This window comes from Oncorhynchus keta, unplaced genomic scaffold (assembly GCF_023373465.1).
Source record: "Oncorhynchus keta strain PuntledgeMale-10-30-2019 unplaced genomic scaffold, Oket_V2 Un_contig_20403_pilon_pilon, whole genome shotgun sequence".
Lineage (NCBI taxonomy): Eukaryota > Metazoa > Chordata > Actinopteri > Salmoniformes > Salmonidae > Oncorhynchus > Oncorhynchus keta.
In genome coordinates this window covers 1-6,728 of record NW_026281986.1, presented here as the reverse complement: position 1 = coordinate 6,728, position 6,728 = coordinate 1, and the positions used below count along the sequence as shown (strand labels likewise).

General features: G+C 45.7%; 1 long non-coding RNA gene and 1 pseudogene across 1 annotated transcript; one reads left to right on the top strand and one right to left on the bottom strand.

The window, feature by feature from the left end:
* Positions 1 to 5,892, bottom strand: part of LOC127920726 (protein ANKUB1-like) — a 28,309-nt pseudogene extending 22,417 nt beyond the window's left edge.
* LOC127920728 (uncharacterized) lies at positions 1,615 to 3,421 on the top strand. Its single transcript, XR_008107150.1, has 2 exons — positions 1,615 to 2,991; positions 3,333 to 3,421. It is a non-coding gene; the product is annotated as an uncharacterized LOC127920728 (long non-coding RNA).
* Positions 5,893 to 6,728: the final 836 nt, after the last annotated feature.

The following is a 6,728-nucleotide window of genomic DNA, read 5'->3' as shown; positions in this document are numbered from 1 at the left end:
GATTATTTCGGCAAGCTTCAGCGATGTGCCTTAAAGAGCATTGTCACATCTGATGACAACATCACAAATGCTGAGTTTAAGGAGACAGTTCCACTTCCTTGCTTAGACATGAAATATAGGCCCAGTAAGAGTGAGCCTCAGTTGCCAGAGTCCACTGGTGCAGTTACTTTACAAAGAGGCCTAAGTGAGAGCTCAAAACTTCTTTGGGCAAAAACTGAGTCAGAAGAAAGCAAGCTCCTTCTGACAACTTGCACCAAAGAAGTCATCTCAGAGCTTCTGGTCTTGTACAACACTGAGATGTCAAAGGAGGACCCCCTGTACACTGTTGGAGAAAAAGGATCAGGCTTCTCTTTTGAGAGAGAGAAATTTGTAGAGGGTGTTCTGGCTCAGCTTGGGGATATCTCCCATTCCAGGTCCTCATCGCCAATAGTATGTGAGTTCCCCTGTCAAATTGAGGACAGCAGAAGTAAGGCCACAGCTTCTTTGACCAGTCTGTTAGATTGTATTAGAAAACTCTCAAGTGAGGAATTTAAGAGAAATGCCACTCAAGCAGTGAGTGAGTTCCTAGTTAAAAAGTCCACTAGTAGCTTAACTAGTGCACAGTCTGCTTATTCTGTAGCATCCAGGTCTTGTTCCATTCAAAACCAGTACACATGGTCAAAGGATATTTGTGCGGATTCTGCTGCCTTTGGCATCATTGAAACATTTGTGGAAGACCTGCAGAGCTCGGCGCAACCTGCAGAAGTAGAGGAAAGAGAACCTGACCTCCAGGAAAATGCACAAAAGCTACAGAGCAGGATCTGGTCTGCTACCACTGGTTTATATAACAATATTAAGAAGACATTAAAGGACTTCATCATTCACCAGCGGAGGTCAGACATGCTGAGCAGAATGTCTAGTCATACACCCACAGAGGACTCTGGACATCTTGGGACTAAGGAGCACATTTGTTTGGCAAGCCAGGACTTGAGGCGACCTAGTAAGAGTGTGCCTCACTTGCCCAGTTTGAACCTTGAAGTGGCTCTACACAGGGGTGTCAGCGAGAGTTCAAAACTTCTCTGGACTGAAACAGACGAGGGTCTACTGACCAATAGTACCAAAGAGGTCATTTCAACAATCTTGACCTCATGCGAGGATCAGGCATCAAATGCACCTTGCTTCTCCACAGTAGGAAAGAAAATATCTGATTTGTCCCTTGAGGTCAACATGTTGGTAGGTGGTGTTCTGTCTCAGCTGAAGGACATCTCCTTGTCAAGGTCCCCAACACCATGTGAAGACATGTTTGAACGTCTCCAGGGTTCTACTGAGCGAACCTCTCCAGTAAGTCTAGATTGCAGCACAGCTGCCTCCAAAGGCATTGCATCTTCCCACAGTCTTTCAACAAAGAGCCTCCAAAAACTCTCTAGTCATGAGTTCCAAACCAAAGCTGAGAAAGGAGTGAGTGAGGTCATCTCTAGATCATATAACATTGTGGAGGAAGGCACAACAGATAAGTACCTCCAGTCTGTATCTACATCCACCACATCTACTGATATTATACAAACCATGGTGAAAGACCAGCAGGAGCTCCCCAGACCACCCAATCATCTGACATGGTATCTGGAACCTCCTGCTCACCACTGGACAGGTTTCTGAGAAAAGGATCCGGTCTGTTGCTCGTAACATCTACTACAGTCTGCAAAGTAAGATTACGGAGTTTCTCAGAAAAGATCTTCAAAGATCAGACACAACACTTGGTTCAATCCAAATCTTTACATATCAAAGCAGTCCTGCATCACAAAGAGCAAGTCTCGGCCATCTTGAGGTCAACCAGAGCAGTGTTACACCTGGTGGAAACGATGCCTGTGTGGACATTCCGCACAAATTACTATCTAAAACCACTGAGCTCTCAGGATCCATGCTGGAGGATATTGACACGATCCGTTGTAGGAGTGCTGACAGCCAAAATACAAGAAATACCTCTTCTTCACGCTCCTCCATCTCTGTAACACCTACTTCAAAATTAAGGCAGTCGAAATGGCACTTTGCCTTACCCGGGACTCCCATCCCCACTGAGTTTCCTGCTCAGATTGACTTTCCCATTGTTAGAAACACAATCATTGAGGACTTCTTTCACACAGAGGACTTACTTCCTGTAACCTTTGTGGACAAAGTCAGGCAAGCTGCTGGGGTGGTAGTGGACATTATGGTGGAAAGTGTTGAGAACACACAGGAAGATGGACAGGGTGCTTCTCATCTTGACGACCTCCGATCTGCTGTTAGGAAATTGAGAAAATCATTTCCACTTGGACCATCCACATTTTCAGTCATGAATTGGTGGATAAAGTGATAGCCCTTCAGGACAGCCACAGCACTCCACAGGTCTTAACATTGGAAGCAGCCAAAAGTGCTTCAGACTCTATTCTTTCAAGGCTGAAATGGGGAAAGGAACAATGTGCCATATCCAAGGAGCTCTCCTCTCAGCTTCTCCAGATATTTGCTGAAGAGACAGTGAAGGGCTTCCTGAGACAGTGGTCAGATGAGTATGAAAACATAAACTTTGATGTTTCAGTCCAGAACGATCCAAAGACTTCTACTTGCATGGTCATTCTTCAAATGATCACCAAAGCCACTGCTAAATGTTATTTTGAGTCCGCTACCAGTGTGGCCACCAGTGACATTGTAGAAGGCGTGTTTGATTTGGAAAGGGATACCATCAGCAGTACTGAGAGCAGGTCCTCACCTTTAACACAAAGGTATAGTCCACATACATCTTTCATGAATAACACTGCTGTTGACCTTTTGTGAGATATATGATTATTTGTGTCATGGCATTGCACTGCTTCTTTGCAATTGATATGCTGTACTTTAAGATATCTAAAAAAAATTCAGTTTGTTTTAATGTGCCTTTTCCCACCAACCAGGGTTCCAAGAAAGTTAGTAAGAACCTCTGTCCTCAAGAGTCTCTGGAGTACCAGCCTCAGAACATTTCCCCTACTGTGTACTTTACAGGTAAGCCCTGCTGCTGTTTAGGCTGCTGCTCAGTCAAGACTGAGACATTATCCCTTTACCATTCCACTAATTCATTTGGAAAGACATTGTACTCCTCTGAGTTGTTACCTATAACATACTGTACTGTGGGCTGGGTGGTAGCCTAGTGGGTTAAGAGGTTGGGCCAGTAACCGATAGGTTGCTGGTTCAGGATCCCTGAGTTCACGAGGCAAAATCTGTCAATGTGCTCTTGAGCAAGGCACTTAATCCTAATTGCTCCTTGTAAGTCTCTCTAGATAAGAGTGTCTGATAAATGAGTAAAAATGTAAATTGATGGCATGCTGGATGGTCTTTCGTTGCAGAGACGATGACAACATCTCATGGCTCCTTTTCTCCAGAGGGAATTTATGATATCGCATCGTCCTTCCCACTTGAAGAGAAGAGTCGCAAACCCTCCCTTTTCACCAGATTGTCTAGATCCATCACAAAAGGCTTTCTCATCCCATTCAAATATTCAAGGAAAACCAAATTATTTAAATAAATTCCTCATTATAAACAACGAGAGCATTCATTTGTTCAGATGAGAATCTAATCGTATTGGTCACATACGCAGAAAACAACTGTGAGAGGCTTTATTACGAGCCCATTCCCAACAGTGCAGAGTTAAAAAAGTAAGAACATATTTTGTAACACAATAACAAGGCTGTTTACAAGGAGTACCAGTACCGAGTCAATGTGCATGGGTGCGAGGTAGTTGAGGTAATACAGTATGTACATGTAGGTAAGGGTAAAAGTGACGAGGCAATCAGGATAGATAATAAACACAGTAGCAGCAGCTAGTGTGAAAGTCGGTCAGTGTCACAGTGAATGTGTGGGTAGAGTGTAGTGAGTGTGCATCGAGCCAATTCAAGAGAGTCCGTGGAAAACAATTAGAAAAATACATCAATAACAAAGGGGGTCAATGCAAATAGTGCAGGTGGCCATTTAATTACCGTTCAGCAGTCTAATGACTTGGGGGTAGAAGCTGTTCAGCAGTCTAATGACTTGGGGGTAGAAGCTGTTCAGCAGTCTAATGACTTGGGGGTAGAAGCTGTTCAGCAGTGTAATGACTTGGGGGTGGAAGCTGTTCAGCAGTCCAATGACTTGGGGGTAGAAGCTGTTCAGCAGTCTAATGACTTGGGGGTAGAAGCTGTTCAGCAGTCCAATGACTTGGGGGTAGAAGCTGTTCAGCAGTCTAATGACTTGGGGGTAGAAGCTGTTCAGCAGTCTAATGACTTGGGGGTGGAAGCTGTTCAGCAGTCCAATGACTTGGGGGTAGAAGCTGTTCAGCAGTCTAATTACTTGGGGGTAGAAGCTGTTCAGCAGTCTAATGACTTGGGAGTAGAAGCTGTTCAGCAGTCTAATGACTTGGGGGTAGAAGCTGTTCAGCAGTCTAATGACTTGGGGGTAGACGCTGTTCAGCAGTCTAATGACTTGGGGGTAGAAGCTGTTCAGCAGTCTAATGGCTTGGGGGTAGAAGCTGTTCAGCAGTCTAATGGCTTGGGGGTAGAAGCTGTTCAGCAGTCTGTGGCTTGGGTGTAGAAGCTGTTCAGCAGTCTAATGACCAGGATCCTGGTGTCTAACCAATGTGCTGAGCACTCCTCTTGGACAGAGTTCGCGCTAGCCTAGTGGTTAGAGCGTTGGACTAGTAACCGGAAGGTTGCGAGTTCAAATCCCGAGCTGACAAGGTACAAATCTGTCGTTCTGCCCCTGAACAGGCAGTTAACCCACTGTTCCCAGGCCGTCATTGAAAATAAGAATATGTTCTTAACTGACTTGCCTGGTTAAATAAAGGTAAAAAAATAAAAATTCAGCTGCTGCAACCATGGTCTCTGTGTGAAGGCACTGTTAGAGAGTCAATCAACCAGAACAAGGTTAGGAGACCAAATCTGTGTCCTAGCATTGTGAAATACTGTATATGTAATGGTCTCAATACATTAATGAAGTGCCCTTAAATCCTATCCTCTCCCATACTGAAACAACTTGTGAACCAATAAGACTGACACTATATACCTTCTAAGCATGATAGTTGGCTCATGATTTGTTTCAGGACTTGTTAGGGTAAACCAATAACAGCTTCTAACCCCAAGACTGATGAACAATTAATCAAATGGCCACCGGACAAGTTCAACTGTTTTATTATGTGTTACTTTAGTTTATTGGGTAAATATTCTCTTAACTCTTCTTGAACTGCACTGTTTGTTAAGGGCTTGTAAGTAAAGTATTTCACAGAAAGATCTACACTTGTTGTATTCAGCGCATGTGACAAATTAAAGTTTGAGTTGATTTGATTTGACTATATACCTTCTAAGCATGATGGTTGGCTCATGATTTGTTTGTACTGAAATCTATTCAGGGAGGATAAGGGTACATCATAGGCAGTGATGAAGTGGTAAAACCATTGACTGGTAAATGCTGATTGCCGTTCAGGATTAAAGAAGTAACGCTCCCTATACTCTCAATGCATCTTCCACAAAAGGTGGGTAAATGCTTGAACCAAATTAAATAAAAAGTGGGTAAACAGCTTTTACATGTGTCCCACCCCCCACCACTGATTATAGGAGGCTTCTTCTGACAGTATTCACACCTTTCATAAGAAAACTCCAGAGAAATATTCATATTCACCGTAGCTGTCATTTAAACCTGACTAACCTGGCCAAGGCCAAACAGTATATGGCGTTTTCTCTGGGTGTGCGGTCGCAGTGGAGAGAAAAGGCCTCCAGTGAGGTGGTGAGTATCTGGGCGGAGTTTGGCGAGGCAAACACAGGTCTGAGATTGGTGTCTCTGGAAATGGGCGGGAGCGGAACTCTGCTCCTCCATTGGTTGCTGTTCTGATCCCCAATCTCATCCTCCTCACATCCCTTCCCTCCACATCCCCTCTTCTTCTCTCTTCATCCCTCGTGGCCACAGGGTGGAGCTTCGTAGTTGAAGAGATTTATCCTGGGATGCCAGGGCACGGAGCGGGCAGGATACATGAGATGGGCAGTTGATGGGGGTCAAACGTCGAGAGGCTGTGGACATCATCCTGATACCCGCCTTGGCCTCACTCCTCCTGGGCTTGGAGGACATCTTGGGGAGGGTGAAGCCGTCCACCAGGACCGTGTCGCCCACCCTGGTCCTGAACGGAGCCCTGTTGAGGCCCATGCAGTGCCTGGATGCTGCCCTCCTCTGCCCCAGCCTCACCCAGCCCTTTATCTGGAGGTATGCCCGCATGGGCAGGGCCATACCTGGGAGGACCACCACAGAGCACAGCTTGGTGGCCAGGTGACTCACACACTCCCTGTGGCCGTACTGAAGGGCGATCCTCAGGGGGTCACGACCCTGGGGATCCTGACAGGCAAGGGTCAGAACGCTGCTGGCGATAAAGAGTTTGAGGATGGTGAGCTGGCCGCGCCGATGGAGGCGACAGCGGGACACTTGTCGGGTGGGCCGTCTGGTGGCACCACTCACGGTAAGGGTGAACCCCCACCGGCTCAATGACACGCACCCCCTCTCCAGCAGCCAGCCGGCCAGGTCCAGGTGGATCAGAGAAGCAGCGATGTAGAGTGCCACCCGGAGCTGGAACCTGGAATAATACAGAATCAATGTATTTATAACACGTTTCAAGTTTTTTTGTCAAGTTCACAAGATACAGTGGGTTATAAAACAGTATAGTAAAAAGCTTACTTGCAAACTCTTTCCCACAATGCAGTATTAAATATCAGAGTAAGAGAAAAACA